Consider the following 17,359-nt stretch of genomic DNA (forward strand, 5'->3'; position numbering starts at 1 on the left):
TGAAAGTCAGTGTCACTCCACAAACCCTTCAGTTCCTCCCAAAAAATCAATAAGTCCCATTTTAGTCTGAGCTGTAATGTCTGCTTCTTTTCACCTTTGAAGAGGTTGCTGCTGAGTTCAGGCTGAAGAAGCTCTTATGTCAAAAGACTTGTGTGTTTAAGAATAGAAAGTCCTAATTTAAAAAAAAACAACCCTATTGTATTTTTTGAGTTCTGAGTGGCTTAAGTCCAAGACATGGTCATTTCACAGACAGAGCCCTAAGCTTCATTCCAAGCTTCATCAGACTAAAAGTTTTTTGAAGTCATTGAGAATATCTAAGTTAAAAATGGAACCTGCACGTACTCTCTAAGGATGCAAACCAATGCTCCCCAGGAGTTTTTTTGCTAACATCACTGGTGGGTGGCAGGGGCAGCTCTAGGTATTTTGCCACCCCAAGCATGGCAGGCAGGCTGCCTTCGGCAGTTTGCCTGCAGGAGGTCCCAGGTCCCGCGGATTTGGCCGCATGCCTGCGGGAGGTCCGCCGAAGCCGTGGGACCAGCGGATCCTCCCCAGGCATGCCGCCGAAGGCAACCTGCCTGCCGCCCTCGCAGCAACCGGCAGAGCGCCCCCCTTGGCTTGCCGCCCCAGGCACGCGCTTGGCGTGCTGGTGCCTGGAGCCATCCCTGGTGGGTGGCCATCAATCCCTCAAATTATTCACAAGCATTTTAAATCCCCCTGTTAGGAGAGGAATGCTCACTCCAGGTCAGGCAGCAGCTGGAGATAGCCACACTTCCCCGGGGCTGGGGGCACTTAATCTCTGCCTGGTGTCTGACAATGCATGCATGAGGGCACTGTTCTCTCCCAGCAGCCATGCTGCCTTTCATGCATTAGACCTCCTGGGCCCTGACATGCTCAGCGAAGGGATTACAATGAGCAAAAACCAGACCCATTTCTTAAAGATCCCACTGCTAAATTCTGAAGATACCCAGGTCCTGTGTGCTATTTTATTGTAAATAAATAAGCGAGCCCATTATGTGACTTTGGTTCTTTTTGTTTCTGTCATGAAAGCCTAAATAATAAGCCCATGGTTAGAAACAAGCCACTGGAGACCAACAGTGTGCAGTCATTGTAATTACAGGAGCCTCTTAATTAATTTCTGACAGGAATTTAAAAAACCCACTCAAGCTACCCTGCTCTCCCCACACCCTGCTCCCTGTCTGAGCTTTAAAGAGCCCATTGTCTGCAGCACGGGCTTTCAACTCCCTTCTTTCCGGCTCTCTTCACTGACAGGACTCTGGTAATACCCCAGGCCTAGATGCTGGTGAGCAAGCCCCTCCAAGTTCATCGCTGTTCATTAGTCTGATCTGCAGGAAGGATCAGGCCGTGACAATAAGCTGCTAAATCAATACATTTGCAAGTATAATCTGCTGCAGGGGAAGGAAAATAAGTGGAGCTAGTGAAACTAACAGGTGATACCTAGAAAAGGATCCTGGCCTCCAAGGTTTAGCGAAGTGAGGCCCTAAAGGTCAGTGGAGGACTCAGCTTAGAGCAGCATCCAAATGTTCAGTGGCTTATCAAAGGCTTCTCCGAGACTCAGCTATTCAGGCTGGAAGGGAGCATTGGGATCAGATAGCCTGCGTTATGCAAAAGCTCAGGCTATCAAATGCACCCCCCCGCCCCCAAGTGACCCCTGCACAGAGCTCAGTCACTGAACCAGAACAGATCTTTCAGATTCGTGTCCAGGCTTGACTGAAAGACTCCTGGTGCTGGGAGGATTTACCACATCCCAGGCAACCTGTTCCAAGGCTGACTAACTTTGCTGTTAAATAACTAAACTCCTCTCTCTCATGGAAGCCACGACACAGACTCACCCTGTCCAGATTGTCATTCCTTTGTGACTGAAACTCTGCTCAGCCTTGCTGTGCCCTGCTCCACCTCAGATGTAGGTGCATGGCAATGTTGGGTGCAGTGACCACTATGGCCAACGGGCATCCTCTTTCCTCCATCATTAGGGTGTCATTTTCAGGGGTCAAGCAGGCAGCCCACACCCCACTCAGTGTCTTCTGGAATAGTTGGTGGCCCTGCTCCTACTCCTCACTTCTCATGTCTTTGGGGGTGAGAGCAGTAGCGTAGCTAGGGGAGGAGCAGGGGAAGCGGCTGCTCCCCACTGAGCACTTTCCCCAAAAGTGGCGCCTTTTTAATTTTTACACTCACCGCAGCTGCTCTGGCTCTTGGGCGGCAATTTGGCAGCAGGTCCTTCAGCTGCTCCGGGTCTTGGGCGGCAAGTCCTTCAGTCTTCGGTGGCCTTTTTTTGTTTGCTCTCCCTGCTGGTAGAACCTGGCTACACCACTGGGTGGGAGGGGTCTTCCCTTTTCCACCCTATTTCTGATGCCCTTGGGCTGTTCCCCATTTTCTGCTTCTGGGGCCTCCAGAAGGTGGCCTGCATTACAAACATGAACGGAATGGCCACTCGCTTAGTATTCCATCTTTGGCACCGCTGGTCACATGGCAATGGCCCCCAGTCTCTGCAGCTGGTGGCCACCCCAGCTTTATTCGTTTTCTGTTTCCAGTTGCACCACTGGGACATCTCACAGGTTTGAACCTTATGATTCTGGGCTCTGATCTCTTGCTGTCCATCATCTGAAACACAGCAGTAGGTGTTAAAAAAAGAAGATAGATTCTCCCTCATTCTCCTGTTTATCTAAAGGTGTTGATATTTTAAGCCTCATGTAATTTATATATTAAAAAAACAGAGTTAAGTAGATATTCCATTTACCACTATTATAAAGGACACTAAACACCACGATGAAAAGAAAGAAACTAATTACAAGTCAGAGGCTGCAATAACTCTGTAATTGTGACCAAAAATTTAAATTAACGTTTCTGTCACCAAGAGAAGTCTGATAAATTTAACAATGGGAGATGCTATCGCCTTGTATGGAGGGTATGGACACTTTACTACAGTATCTGCAATTTAGATGTGGATCATTTCTTAAAGACTCAAAATGTGCCTTCAAGGCACTTTCACACTTTATTAACAGCTCAATCAGTGCCACAGTGAAAATAGTTAGCCAAAAAGCCATGCAGTAAATATATCTGGACTAGCAAGCCATGTGAAAAAAAAGACATGAAGAGGCTCTGACTCCCTCATAGAAACAGACTGTATTTTCACGTGTACACAGTCTCCTGGTAGCCCACTGTTGGCTGGGCCATTGAGTCCCCAGGGAAACAAGAACAAGTATCCAATGCTGCAGTGTATTGATGTTGTTTTCTCTTTTAAGACTCTCGCTTTGCTAGAACAGTGGAGCGCGAAAGTGACGGATGGAGAGGCTGAATCGCTATGACAGGAATGCTTTTTAGCTAGAAGCCCCAACAGAGTTTGAGATCCCCTTGTGCAAGGTGCTGTACAGAACATATAGCCAGAGAGAGAGAAATTAACATCGAAACAGGCAAGACAAAGGCTGGCAGAGAGGAAATATTGTCCTCATTTAACAGATGGGAAACTGAGGCACAAAGACTAAGGACACTCGTGTGCTTAAGTGACTTGCCCAAAGCATCTCTGCTATTGAACCCATGTCTGAGTCATCACAGGCCAGGCCTTTAAACCCAAGGCCATTCTTCCTCTGGCCCAGCCCAGGAGAGAGGGAACTGGGCTCCGTCTTGCTTTAGAGAGGCTTCTGTTCAAATCCCACCGGCTGCACACCACGGGTGTAAGGAGTTGGTGGTCTCGGCTGAGTCTACTAGAATTTCTCTTCATTAAGAGCAGTGCAGATTAGCAGTCCATCTTCACCGCTGGTCAGAATGCACCTTTGAACCACACTGTGGGCAGCACAGACTGGCCCCACGTCACATGACCCTAGAAGGGATGGTTCTTAACAAGCATTATCCCTCCCTGCCCCCTCCCCCCAATTTTCCTAGGGCATCTGGGGCTCAGCATGGTGCACCAGCAGGTAGGATGCAGCTGGATGTTCCTTTCTATGGCTGGCCTGCTCTGGTGCAGAATGCGGGTGGGATGAGGCAAAAACCTCCTGACCACCCTCTTTGGGACAATATGCCATTGGAGACAACCAGTACCAGAGCTCCCCTGGATGGAGGGACTATGATTGTCTCTGGTGCATGTTCACTGCATTTTACCCTCCACTGTAGCCCTCCCTAGCCACACGAGAAGTCAGGGACAAGCTGGCTCCACAAGGCATGGGGATGGAACAGCAGGGGCTTGCCCATTAAAAACCAGTGGCCCAGCCCTGTAAACCTTCCTCAAGTAAGAAGTCCAATGACAGTGAAAGGGACCACTCACGTTATTAAGGACTCCTCCTGTAAGTACGCTTTGCAACATCAGATGCAAAGCCAAGGAAGCGCAGCCAGTTCCTTGTTGCATTATTTAGTGAAGGCTATTCATTTGTTCCCTTCAAAAACACTGTGAATGATGAAAATCTGAAAAAGCCCCTAATGAATCTATTGGATTTGCAGCAATCAATACCATCAGCTTATGGAGGAAAGGAAAGAGAGTTCCCTGTCTGTACTCCACTCCCTACAGCCAACAAGGCTGAGTGTTTCCAGTATGGATCAATGAGCCATTCATTAGGGGAAGTGACCCTGCAAGAATAGCATGCATTTCCCTCCACCAAGATCAAATAGAACTGCTTGGTAAGTTGCACATCAAGATTACACTTGAAATCTTTCTCGAGAGAAGGTTTGAGATCTTGAAGGTAGTTTTCATACAACAGCATCAAGTCAATCCATGCAGTGGCAGCCCATAGACTGTAGGGAGGCTTAGGGAGCCCTGGAGAATCTGTCTGCATGGCACTATGCTCAGGACGTGGAATCTGGGCTTGTCAGCTCTGTTTCCGGACTTGTGCTTTGGCATCCACACTGGATTGTAAGCCTGAGTTTTACAGCTGTGGTAACATGTCCACACTGGGCTACGCAGACCTTCCTATTCGGTCGGCGCATTCACACTGCAAGATGACAGAGCTTGGATCACAGTCACGAGAGTAGGCTCCTGCCAGCAGGGAGTCTCTGCAGGGCTCCTTCTAGTGCAGTTCAGCTGCACACCACTGCTGCATTTAGAACACCAGAACAGCCATACCAGCTCAGAGCAAAGGTCCATCTAGCCCAGTATCCTGTCTGCCGACAGTGGCCAATGCCTGGTGCCCCAGAGGGGATGAACAGAACAGATATCACCAAGTGATCCATCCCGTCGCCCATTCCCAGCTTCTGCTAAACAGAGGCCAGGGACACCATCCCTGCCCATCCTGGCTAATAGCCATTAATGGACTTAACCTCCACGAACTTATCTAGTTCTTTTTTGAACTCTGTTATAGTCCTAGCCTTCATCACATCCTCTGACAAGGAGTTCCACAAGTTGACTGTGCGTTGTGTGACGAAATACTTCATTTTGTTTGTTTTAAACCCGCTGTCTATTAATTTCATTTGGCGACCCGTAGTTCTTGTATTATAAGGAATAAATAACACTTCCTTATTTACTTTCTCCACACCAGTCATGATTTTATAGACCTCAACCATATCCCCCCCTTAGTCGTCTCTTTTCCAAGCTGAAAAGTCCCAGTCTTATTAATCTCTCCTCATACAGAAGCTGTTCCATACCTCTAATCATTTTGGTGCCTTTTCCAAAACTTTTCCAGTTCCGATATATCTTTTTTCAGATGGGGCAACCACATCTACATGTAGTATTCAAGGTGTGGATGTAATATGGATTTATACTGAGGCAATATGATATTTTCGGTCTTATTATCTATCCCTTTCTTAATGATTTCCAACATTCTGTTAACTTTTTTGACGCAGCAGCACACTGAGTGGATGTTTCCAGAGAACTATCCACATTGACGCCAAGATCTCTTTCTTGAGTGGTAGCAGCTAATTTAGACCCCATCATTTTATACGTATAGTTGGGATTCTGTTTTCCAGTGTGCATTACTTTGCATTCATCAATATTGAATTTCATCTGCCATTTTGTTGCCCAGTCACCCAGTTTTGAGAGAGCCTTTTGTAGCTCTTCACAATCTGCCTGGGACTTAAATGTCTAGAGTAGTTTTGCATCATCTGCAAATTTTGCCACTTCATTATTTACCCCTTTTCCCAGATCATTTATAAATATGTTAAATAGGACTGGGTCCAATACTGACCCCTGGGTGACACCACTATTTACCTCTCTCCATTCTGAGAACTGACCCTTTATTCCTACCCTTTGTATCCTATCTTTTAACCAGTTACCAGTCCAGGAGAGAACCTTCCCTCTTGTTCCTGACTGCTTATTTTTCTTAAGAGCTTTTGGTGAGGGAGCTTGTCAAAGGCTTTCTGAAAATCTAAATACACTATATCCACTGGATCCTCCTTGTCCACATGCTTGTTGACTCCTCACAAAGAATTCTAGTAGATTGGTGAGGCATGATTTCCCTTTACTAAAACCATGTTGACTCTTCCCCAACAAATTATGTTCCTCTATGTGTCTGACAATTCTATTATTTACTATAGTTTCAACCTGTTTGCCTGGTATTGAAGTCAGGTTTACAGGCCTGTAATTGCTGGGGTCATCTCTGGACCCTTTTTAAAAATTCCCATCACATTAGCTATCCTCCGGTCATTTGGTACAGAAGCTGATTTAAAAGATGGTTGCAGATGACAGTTAGTACTTCTGTAATTTCACATCTGAGTTCCTTCAGAACTCTTGGGTGATACCATCTGATTGTGGTGACTTAATATTGTTTAATTTATCAATTTGTTCCACAACCTCCTCTAATGACACCTCAATCTGGGACAGTTCCTAAGATTTGTCACCTAAAAAGAATGGCTCAGCTTTGGGAATCTCCCTCACATCCTCAGCCATGAAGCCCAATGCAAAGAATTCATTTAGTTTCTCCGGAATGGCCTTATTGGTTTTGAGTGCTCCTTTAGCATCTCGATCATTCAGTTGCCCATCTGGTTGTTTAGTAGTCTGCCTGCTTCTGATTTGCTTTAAAAAAATGTTGCTATTACTTTTGGAGTCTTTGGCTAGCTGTTCTTCAAATTCTTTTTTGGCCTTCCTAATTATATTTTTACACTTCACTTGCCAGAGTTTATGCTCCTTTCTATTTCCCTCACTAGGATTTAACTTCCACTTTTTAAAGGATGCCTTTTTGCCTCTCACAGCTTCTTCTACCTTGTTGTTTAGCCTCGGTGGCTCTTTTTTGGTTCACTTACCATGTTTTTAATTTGGGATATACATTTAAGTTGAGCCTCTATTATAGTGTCCTTAAAAAGTTTCCATGCGACTAGCAGGGGTTTTACTTTTGGTACTGTGCCTTTTAATTTCTGTTTAACTAATCTCCTCATTTTTGTGTAGTCCTCCTTTCTGAAATTAAATGCTATAGTGCTGGGCTGCTGGGGTGTTTTCCCCGCCACAGGGATGTTAAATTCAATTATATTATGGTTACTATTACCAAGCGGTCCAGCTATATTGACCCGTTAGACCTGATCCTGTGCTCCAGTTAGGACTAATCTAGAATTGCTTCTCCTTTGTGGGTTCCAGGACTAGCTGCTCCAAGAATCAGTGATCTAAGGTGTCAAGCAACTTCTCTGCATCCCGTCCTGAGGTCGCATGTACCCAGTCAATATGGGGATAGCTGAAACACCCCATTATTATTGAGTTTTTTATTTTAACAGCCTTTCTAATCTCTCTGAGAATTTCACAGTCACTATCACCATCCTGGTCAGAAGGTTTATAATATATCCCTACTGCTATATTCTTATTATTCGAGCATGGAATTACTATCCATGGAGATTCTATGGTGCAGTTTGGCCCATTTAAGATTTTTATTTCATTTGATTCTACACTTTCTTTCACATATCGTACCACTCTCCCACCAGCATGACCTGTTCTGTCCTTCCAATATATTTTGTACCATGGTATTATTGTGTATACCTTGGTATTACTGCCTGGGCTAGAGTACTGCTACAAGATCCAGCTTTTAAGCTACTAATTGCAGGGCAGAGCTACACGTTCTGAGGGTCCTACAAAACCCAGGAATTGAGCTGTATGTTCCTGAGCTCTCTCTACTGGCACCTTATCTGCCCACTAAAGATTTGCATATACACAGGTATGGGACACTCCTGTGACTGTGCAAATGCACCATGCGAATTGTACCGACTCTGGAACTGTAGCTGGAGCCAGCTTTGCTGGGAGTGGACTGGTCTTACGAGCAGACTGAAGGGCTGTACCACCTCTTCTGGTCTACTGCAGCCTAAACGGGATGTGAGCTCAGTCCTAGACTTCGTGTTTGGCTGGAGAGGCTACAAGGAAATGTCCTCTTCACAGCACTATCCCAGAAGTAGGGGAGATAGCCCAAGGAGTAGGACTCAGCTTCCGTTCATTTTGCTACTCCTGTGTTTGCTCTTCGTATTTTTATTCTTGGTTTTTCAAGCCTGTTTCTGCTTACGGTGTTCTGCTGAGAGCCCTTTAAACAGCCCAGCAATTGTACAAGATACTCACATTAAATCTGATTTTGCTTTGTTCAAACCTACTTTCCAAGCTCTAGGGACAGAAAGAAAGGAAGAGGCAGTGTTATGTGACCAGCTGGGAAGCACACTACTCATTACAGAACGAGGGACCTGGGAGATGGCATTTTTACCCTGAATTTTTTTTAATCCTTAAAAAGGAGGGGGGAGGTTAGCTTAGTAGCGGTGAAATAATATTTTTTCATCTCATAAAAAGGTCCACCAACCTGGAAGGGGATCAGGGCTGTTACAGTCTTTGTTAATGCATATTTGTTGCCAACAGTTCTTCAGTTATTAAGAGTTTTCATCCAGGAAAAACAAGGGCGACAGCTTAGCTAATACAGTAGCACTTGGATGCATCATTGTAACACTTGACAACTTGTACCTAAAGGACACTTGTCTGACACTGGCATTGATTTTGTTCCCGCAGCGGGTGTAATTGAATGTGATGTTACTAAATGACAAGAGTAATGTGAGACCCGCATTACACACTGGTTTAAACAATGAGAAAGCCCACGCTGACACCTCTTTCGGCTTCGCTGGGCTTTGGATCAGGCCCTAAATCTGAACTGTATGAAGCTTGAAATAAAGGAGCTTATGAACTACAGATGCATTGTGGGGGACTGTTGAACTGGTAGAGGATTGTGTTCCTGAAATTTCAGGATGGAGTCACGCCTCTGTGTGTATTGTTATAAGTGCTGAGAAAGGCTGAGCTGCCTTCTGAAAGCCTGCTGGAAAAGAAAGATATGGAAAGTAAGAAACATACGTGTAAGAGGATAATACAGTCATGTGAGTACCTATTGTAGTTTGAGTTGCGATTGACAGCAAAACAGGACCATCCCATAGAGAAAAGCACTGTGCATAATTGTGGCTGAAGTAGAACACAGTATCTGCTGACCTAAGCTATTGAAAATACTCTGGGTCACCAGGGAAGCTGCTGTTGTCAGCCAACTAAGAATATCTTCTCCCTGAAATTACTACTTTAGCTTTGCATGTACTGCTGTCTTTTTGGGACAGGTACCAGGTGACAGTCTCCAGTGAGAATTAACTCCCTGTTAGGTGGTGATAAACCTGCTTCTAAGATATTCCACCATGGCCTTTATTATGTACTTGGACAGCACCCGATAGCATACACAATTTCCAGTCATCTGCAGGAAACCAAAGCAGAGGGTAATGGTAACCCATTATGTCCATCACAGAATCCCATTCCCACGATGTACCTCAAGGAGCAGTGTAAGTTGCAATAAAGCCAGGACTCCGAGATGATTAATCATTGACTAGTGTCTTTCTTCAGCGTAATCACAGAATCAGAGAAATGTAATGACACAGAGACGCTCACTTTGCTGCAACTGGATTTTCTGGCTCCTGCCTTACAATCTTTCCTCTGACTTCCCTTTATCTCCTGATGCTTTTCTTAAACATTTCCCTCCTGAAATGGAGGTGCAGCTCTGCAATAGCTATGTGCAATTCTGCTTAGGCTGGGGAATCAATTTACTTCCTCTTGTAACAATAGTTATTCACTGCATGTATATAACAGACATGGAGAAGCAAAACTCAGTTGTGTATCTGACAGATTAAACATTGCCTTGAGCTTCTGTACTTCAGTAGTGTTAACAAAAAACAAACCCAACTTCCACTAGAAAAACAGACATTTGCATTTAGTGATTGTCTGCAAAGTGACTGCTTGTCTACTGCTGTTCTTTTTGGAGTGCCTCAGAAAGTGTCACTTGTTAAGCCCAATGATATCTGTCTCATCCTCTCTGCTGATATTCAAAAGTGAGAGCTGACACACAGCAGCCCAGGTGTCTCATATGGACAAACTTCACACAGAACAGGGAAGACTCCTGACAGATGCCAAGCATGGAAAGTTCAGGTCACTCAGGATGCACTAAGGTTGTGGTTTGATATTCTCGATTTCAGTATAACTGTATGATTTTTATTATGCCTCATAGGCCCAGAGTAATCCTGAGTAATGGGAACACAGGAAAGGAGCGAGAGCAGATGCAACTACTCCAGCATACAAAGACTAAAGAGGAAAGTACATAGGATTTTTTCTGACAGTTCTAGAAACAGCCAGGAACTTTGTGACTCGCTATCCGTATAACCCAACAGCCCACTACACCCCAAACACTGATGCTTCCTGCCAAAGGAGCTAGACTTTTCAGAGGGCTATTATCTGGTTCTAAGGATAACCCAACATCACACACGCAATCTCTGGCTCCCCTAGTCAATGTTTCCTTCTTCCAACTTCCTGTCACAGGGCAACTGGCCCCTGTAAGAGGGAGTGAAGTCAAGTGCACCTGGACTGATTAGCTGCTGCCGATCTGGGCTTAAGGGAAGGCACCAGGGCCTTACAAAAGGCCTGCAGACAGTTCTATTAAGGGATCTGAGTCAGAAAGGGAAGACACCTGCGGAGATGGCCATGCTCCAGACAAGAGGTGCTCGGAGGGTGGGAAGATAGACCTTTGGGGAGGAGGGTCTTGGCCCAGCAGAAAATGCAATAAGGACTTTCAACATAGAACTCAAACTTACAAAGAGTTTGTGCAGGACTTAGTAAACTGGATGCCAGAAGGAAAATGTTTTGAATATCTGGACTGTGTGGACTTTAAGGGGCCCAGGGTGAAGGGGAAACTGAGGCAGGCCCTGGTGGCCAGCAGAGGTACTATAAGGCAGGCATGTGCTTTGACACCCCTAAGAAGAGAGAGATGGTTTGACTTGGAGGAAATAGGAGAGAATCCAGTGACGGAGCAGATACTTCCAAAGAACCGAGTCCTGATCAGAGAACTATGAATTAGAACTTAAAGCTCAGTAAAACATCAGACCTTGGAGAGATGAGACTTTTACGAGAACAGCAGCAGCAGCAGCAGCTAAAAGAGCATGAGGGGGAAAAATCACTGCATGCATCATACACAAAATCCATTTTATCTCCGCACATCACTTTGCTTTTCTTTCCATGGAAAATTTTAGCATTAAGATGCAGAGCTCTTGGCACCTCCTCAGCCAACACATAAGAAGGTGCAAACAACTTCCTAGGCAAAGAAATCCATCCCCCAGAAATACAATATTTTGCATTAAAATGCATCAGCTAATTTACACTCCCTGTTGGATGTTAAAATGGGGTTGTGGCCAGGCAAAGATCTAATCTGGTATCCAGGATCAGACTGCAAAGGACTGTAGGTTTTTTGTGCCGGTGTTTGTTAAACTAATGGGCTCAATATGCCTCATTTCCTGTTCTCTCTATGAGCTTTGTTGAGAGAATGAATAAACTCAGAGGGGCTCCTTTATGAAAAAGGAATCGTGATAATGTGGAAGAAATGATGCAGTGTTATCCTATCATATGGCAAGGTATTTTATAGCCCACGGATGTTGGGAACTGAAGACACAGGCTGAAGGAGATGCTCTGACTGGAGTGGAAATAACCAGCTAAGATTTTACTGGGTGACCTAGGGTGCAGTCTCCTCTCATTTCTATAGACTGGGCTTAAGTCATGCAGTTGATGAGGGGGTAATTTGATCCCCCATCCATTGCTAGCAGCTACACCCCAAGGGGGATTCCTTCTTTGCAAAAGCAGCCAGTGTTAGCACCATCATCTCCCCTTCTGGGTTCTGCAAGGAGACGGTGGTGACATTGGCTGAGGCTGCATATGAGAGGAATTGAATCAATGCATCTCCTAAGCACCCTACCCAAACACCTTTCCCCACAAATACCTCCCAGAATGCCCCCCACCACCTGCAAGGAGAAAGGAGTTTGTGCACCTTGTGCCATGCAACCCTCCTCTGAAATGGAGTTTCCAGTGGGGGCACTGCTCCCTGGTGTAGAGCGGTGGAGGCTGCGAGGTAATTCAGAGCCCAGTGTAGTTTGTGATATCTAACTGGGTACATTCTCCTCCAAAGCCTTGTAAACAAAAGGCTGGTAATAATTTCAGATACCAGAGGCCCAGATCCTCAGCTAACATAAATGGAGTCCCACCACTTTATACCAGCTGAGAATCTGGCCCATAGACTTTAACTCCAGGTTTTCCTGTCTCAGATGTACAAATTGTAATGAAAGCACCAGACATAGCTTCCTTCACAGAGCACCCCAGGGGCTTTATCTATACAGAGACAAATTCAGCCTGATTTACATCCCACTGACTTCCTTCGGCTACCTCTCTCTCATTGCTCCTGGGGCTAGTTCAGTCACAGAGGTTACATCTGCCTGGGTTCAGAAACCAGGAAACATGCATGAGCACGTGTCCCTCAAATTAGAGAATCGTTTACTTCTGTCTCCCTCACTTACCTGTTCTTACCTCACGTTTCCAGCATACGTTATTGCATGATAGATAAGTGAGTCCCACACCATTAGATTTTCTACTCTATTGTTCCTGTCCTAGTCCCACATGTGGACACTGGATCTGACTGAAGTATGGGGATACAACTAAAATATTATATTCATTTGGAATTGAATTAGCCAACAAAGACCACATCTAGAAATCTTTGTGACAATAAACATTTTCTACAATCTAAAACCCAGGTGCTTTAGCCTCCTGCACTGACCCTTGTCATTTAAGAGACAGATTGTTTTGTTTCAGATTATATTCCTGGCAAAACATAGGCGTGACTTCATTTTCCTATACACTGGAATTTCCCCGGGGTCTGACCTAAGATCTGTTACTACCTGACGATGGTTGGGGAAATCAGTCTCTCATGATGTACAATACTTCCTGTCTTTTTGGTTCACTATTCCTGAGTCACATACCCAGAGCTTTTTCTAACAAGAAAACCTGAGAATTTGCATGTACAGTGCATGTGCTCTGCGTATAATGTACAGCCTGTGTGTGAGAGAGAAATCGGAAGCGTCTGTAGCAAAGTCCAAGGAATATTATTTTGTAATATGTCTGAAGTCTTTGAAAGGACAGTTGTGTTGTCAAGACCTCATAGTTGTTAAAGTTCAGTCAAATAGGCAGCATAACCTTACAAGTTAAAACAGTAAATAATTGGAGATCAAGATAAATAGCAGAAATCATTTGAGTTAGTCTTAAGAACGAGTGAGGATCCATCTCCAATCACTCAAGATTGATAATACCAAAGGACAACATCTTGATAATCAGTTTTATCATGATGGATGGGGGTACAGTTTAATGAGTGAACATCAGGATTAGAATTTCATTAGAGAGTTTATTAGAGTTAAAAAAAAAAAAACCTGCAAATGCATGTGGCAAATCTTCTGCCAGGTTGAGTGCCTTAGAAAATGCAGGCATGAATAAGTTTCTGTCCACATGATAGATGCTGAAATATCACATACAATTGCATCAGGAGGAGTTTGAATGGAATCTACTGCAGCAAAACGTGTCTTCTGGAAAGATATTATGCCTACTACTATGTAATTTAGCAGCCATGAGAGCTGAGCTAACATAATGTAATTGTATTTTAATGTCTTCTGTGAGATTGAGAATCATTAGTCATCATCTAAGGAGACAACACAGACTGAAGTCACATGTGATTATGGCAAATTTCTGGGCTTATTGTGTTCACCACCACCATCCTTTCAGTCAAATTCCACAGGGTATTTCCACATTATTTCATCCTCAGGGCTTCACAACTGACTTTCCCAGCTGAGGGAAGGGTTTCAAGGCAAAAGTCTCCAAATCTAAAACATAACCAGGTCAATGTTAGCTTGGTTACCTAAAATAAGGTCACTGTTTCTTGGGTCAGTTCCTCTGTTGGGATAATTCAGAGGCGCTCCACTGAATTCATTGGAGTGGTGCCAGTTAACAGCTGCTGAGGATCTGGCCCCTTTGACTGTAAAACCTCGGCATGCATTTCATAACAAAAAACTTAACTACGCTTTTTAAAGAGAACTTTATTTGCTTTCCAGACCATTTAACACACTGGCTGTGCTCCTCCTTCTGAGGTTATTGAGGATTTGTTCAATCATTTAGTTAATTTATTTTATCATTTTACCCGTTACATTGAGCCAAGACTATACTCCATATGAGCTAAGAATGCTAATGAAAATCATGAAGATCCAGCTCAATAGAAGGTTATAAGCAACAGAAGGGTCCTGATTTTATTATTTTTTAAATAAACCTTAAGTAGTAATTTTTACTCAGAGGAAAGGTAGGTTTCTTCCTATTGTTAACAGAAATGCTGTAGGCAATGTAAGTGCTAATAACATAGATACACAATGATTATAAACTCTCTGGTGTTACAATACGTACATTGGCAAATGAGTGGTTCTCTGGAATGAAAATGAATTTAAATAATTTTTGCTGAAGAATTTCCCCCCCTCCTTTCTGTGTGTTAAAAAACAACCCTACTTGATAACACAAATGTGACAGTCAAACAAGAACAAGCTTTTTATCATTTCTTACCCCTAAAAGTAGAGCAGGGAGGGAATGTAATTAGATAGCTACTGCCTGGGAATATTTATAGAAATAAATAAAACAGATTGAGGATTTGTAATAGAAAATCTGTACTCAGTTTTTTCAAAAATTATAATAATGTACATCCTTGCCAAATGATGATGATATCCGTCCATCATTGTCGATGAAGACCTCAACAACTCATTTGTTTAATAACTGAGCTCTGTGCGTCCGAAGATGACTGATCAGTCCAATTCGGGCGTGGAACGTCCTGTCACACATCGGGCAGACATGTGATGGCACTATCAATGATGTGCGGGCAGCTCTGGACTTGTGCAGCTCACGCTTTTTTTCAGCCTCAGCAGTACGTCTCACCTCAGAGGTATTACTGCCTGTGTGAATGAGGCTGCGCCATGCTGGACAGTTCAGTGCGAGGGTTTCCCATGTGGCGGTGTTGATCTTGAGGGACTTCAGAGAAGTCTTCAGCGTGTCCATGAACCGCTTCTTTTGTCCTCCATGGGAGTGCTTTCCCTGGGTGAGTTCTCCGTAGAAGAGCTGTTTAGGAATGCGCTTATCTGACATTCTCACTACATGTCCGGCCCATCTGGTCTGGGCTCTCATCAGCAGTGTGTGAACTGATGGCAGACTGGCTCTGGTAAGGACTTCAATATCGGGCACTTTGTCCTGCCATCTGATTTTCAGAAGCTTTCGTAGACAGGAAATGTGGAAGTGATCGAGCCTTCATGCATGACTCCGATAGACAGTCCACGTCTTGCAGGTGTACAGCAGAGTTGGAAGCACCACTGCTCGTTAGACCTTCAGCTTCATTGGTAGGCTGATCCCTCAATGTTCCCAGACATTGGAGCGCAATAGGTCAAATGCAGAGCTGGCTTTAGCAATTCTGCAGTTTACTTCATCATCAATTGACTCTGCTCGGGAAAGGGTTCTGCCCAAGTACCTGAAGTGGTCCACTGCCTGAAGTCTCTGTCCATTTACAGTGATGGACGGTTCTGAGGACGGAGCTTGGGGAGCTGGCTGGTGCATGACCTCAATCTTCTTGATGTTAATGATGAGACCAAAGTTGTTGCATGCAGATGAAAACTTGTCCATACTGGCTTGCATTTCTGGCTCTGTACTAGCATTCAGAGCACAATCATCAGCAAAGAGAAAGTCTCAAAGTACAGTTTCCTTCACCTTGGTGATGGCACGCAGTCACCTCAGATTGAATAGTTTCCCGTCAGTTCTGTACTTCCGGCCTACTCCTTCAGTGCAGTGTTGAAAGGCATCAGTCAGGGTGGCAGAGAATATCTTGCTGAACAAAGTGGGTGCTAAAACACACCCTTGCTTGACGCCGTTGGTGACTGGGAAGGCCTCACATTTTTCACTGTCATCCAGGACATGAGCCATCACACCATGATGAAATTGACATACCATTCGTATGAATCTATCTGGACAGCCGAATTTCGACATGATCCTCCACAGGCCCTGGCGACTGACAGAGTCAAATGCTTTCATGAGGTCCAGAAAAGTTGTGTAGAGTTCACTATTCTGCTCTTGACATCTCTCCTGTAGCTGACGCGCAGCAAAGATCATGTCAATAGTCCCACGTCCCTTGCGGAATCCGCACTGTGATTCTGGCAGTAAGCCCTGTTCCAGTTAGTGATCAATCGGTTCAACAGAACCTGTGTAAGAATTTTCTCGGCTGTAGAGAGCAGCGAGATTCCACGGTGATTGTTGCATACCTGGCGATTGCCCTTCCTCTTATAGAGGAGCACGATGGACACGTCTCTAAATTCCTGTGGAATGGATTCCTGCTTCCAGAAGGACTGAAACAGCTCAGTGAGTTTCCGTAGCAGCACGGGTCCACCGACTTTGTACACCTCTGCTGGTATGGCATCTGACCCTGGGGCTTTGCCACTTGACAGCTGGTTGATGGCTTTCTTCACTTCGTCCTCTTCTGGTGAAGCATCCATAGAGTCATTGACTGCAGCCTGGGGCATCTTGTCAATGGCCTCATCGTTGATGACTGAGGGGCAGTTGAGCACTGCTTCAAAATGTTCAGCCCATCTCTGGAGAATCTGCATCCTCTCTGTAAGGAGCACAGTGCCATCAGAGTTCAGGAGGGGAAAGCTCCCAGAAGACTGTGGACCATAGAGTGTGTTGAGGGCTTCATAGAACTGTTTATAGTTGTTCCTGTCCGTGTATGCCTGTATCTCATCTGCTTTGGCACTCAGCCACAGGTCCCGCAATTTGCGCAGTTGGTTCTGTACTGTTCTGCGAGCGTTGATAAAGGCGGTCTTCTTTGCCGCTGAGGATGGGTCGTTCTGATATGCACGATGCAGGCGGTGCTTCTCAGCAAGTAAGGCCTGGATTTCTGCATCATTTTCGTCAAACCAGTCTTGCTGCATGTGGAGGGCCCCAATACCTTCGGTGCAGCTGTATGGACAGTGTTGAGGAATTGCTCCCAGTCTTTCTCAGCGTCATCCTCAATACGAAGATCAGCAAGCTCATTCTCTAGGTCTTCCGCTAGATTTTCAGTGATGC

This window comes from Chelonoidis abingdonii, chromosome 17 (genome assembly GCF_003597395.2).
Source record: "Chelonoidis abingdonii isolate Lonesome George chromosome 17, CheloAbing_2.0, whole genome shotgun sequence".
In the NCBI taxonomy this organism is placed as follows: Eukaryota; Metazoa; Chordata; order Testudines; family Testudinidae; genus Chelonoidis; species Chelonoidis abingdonii.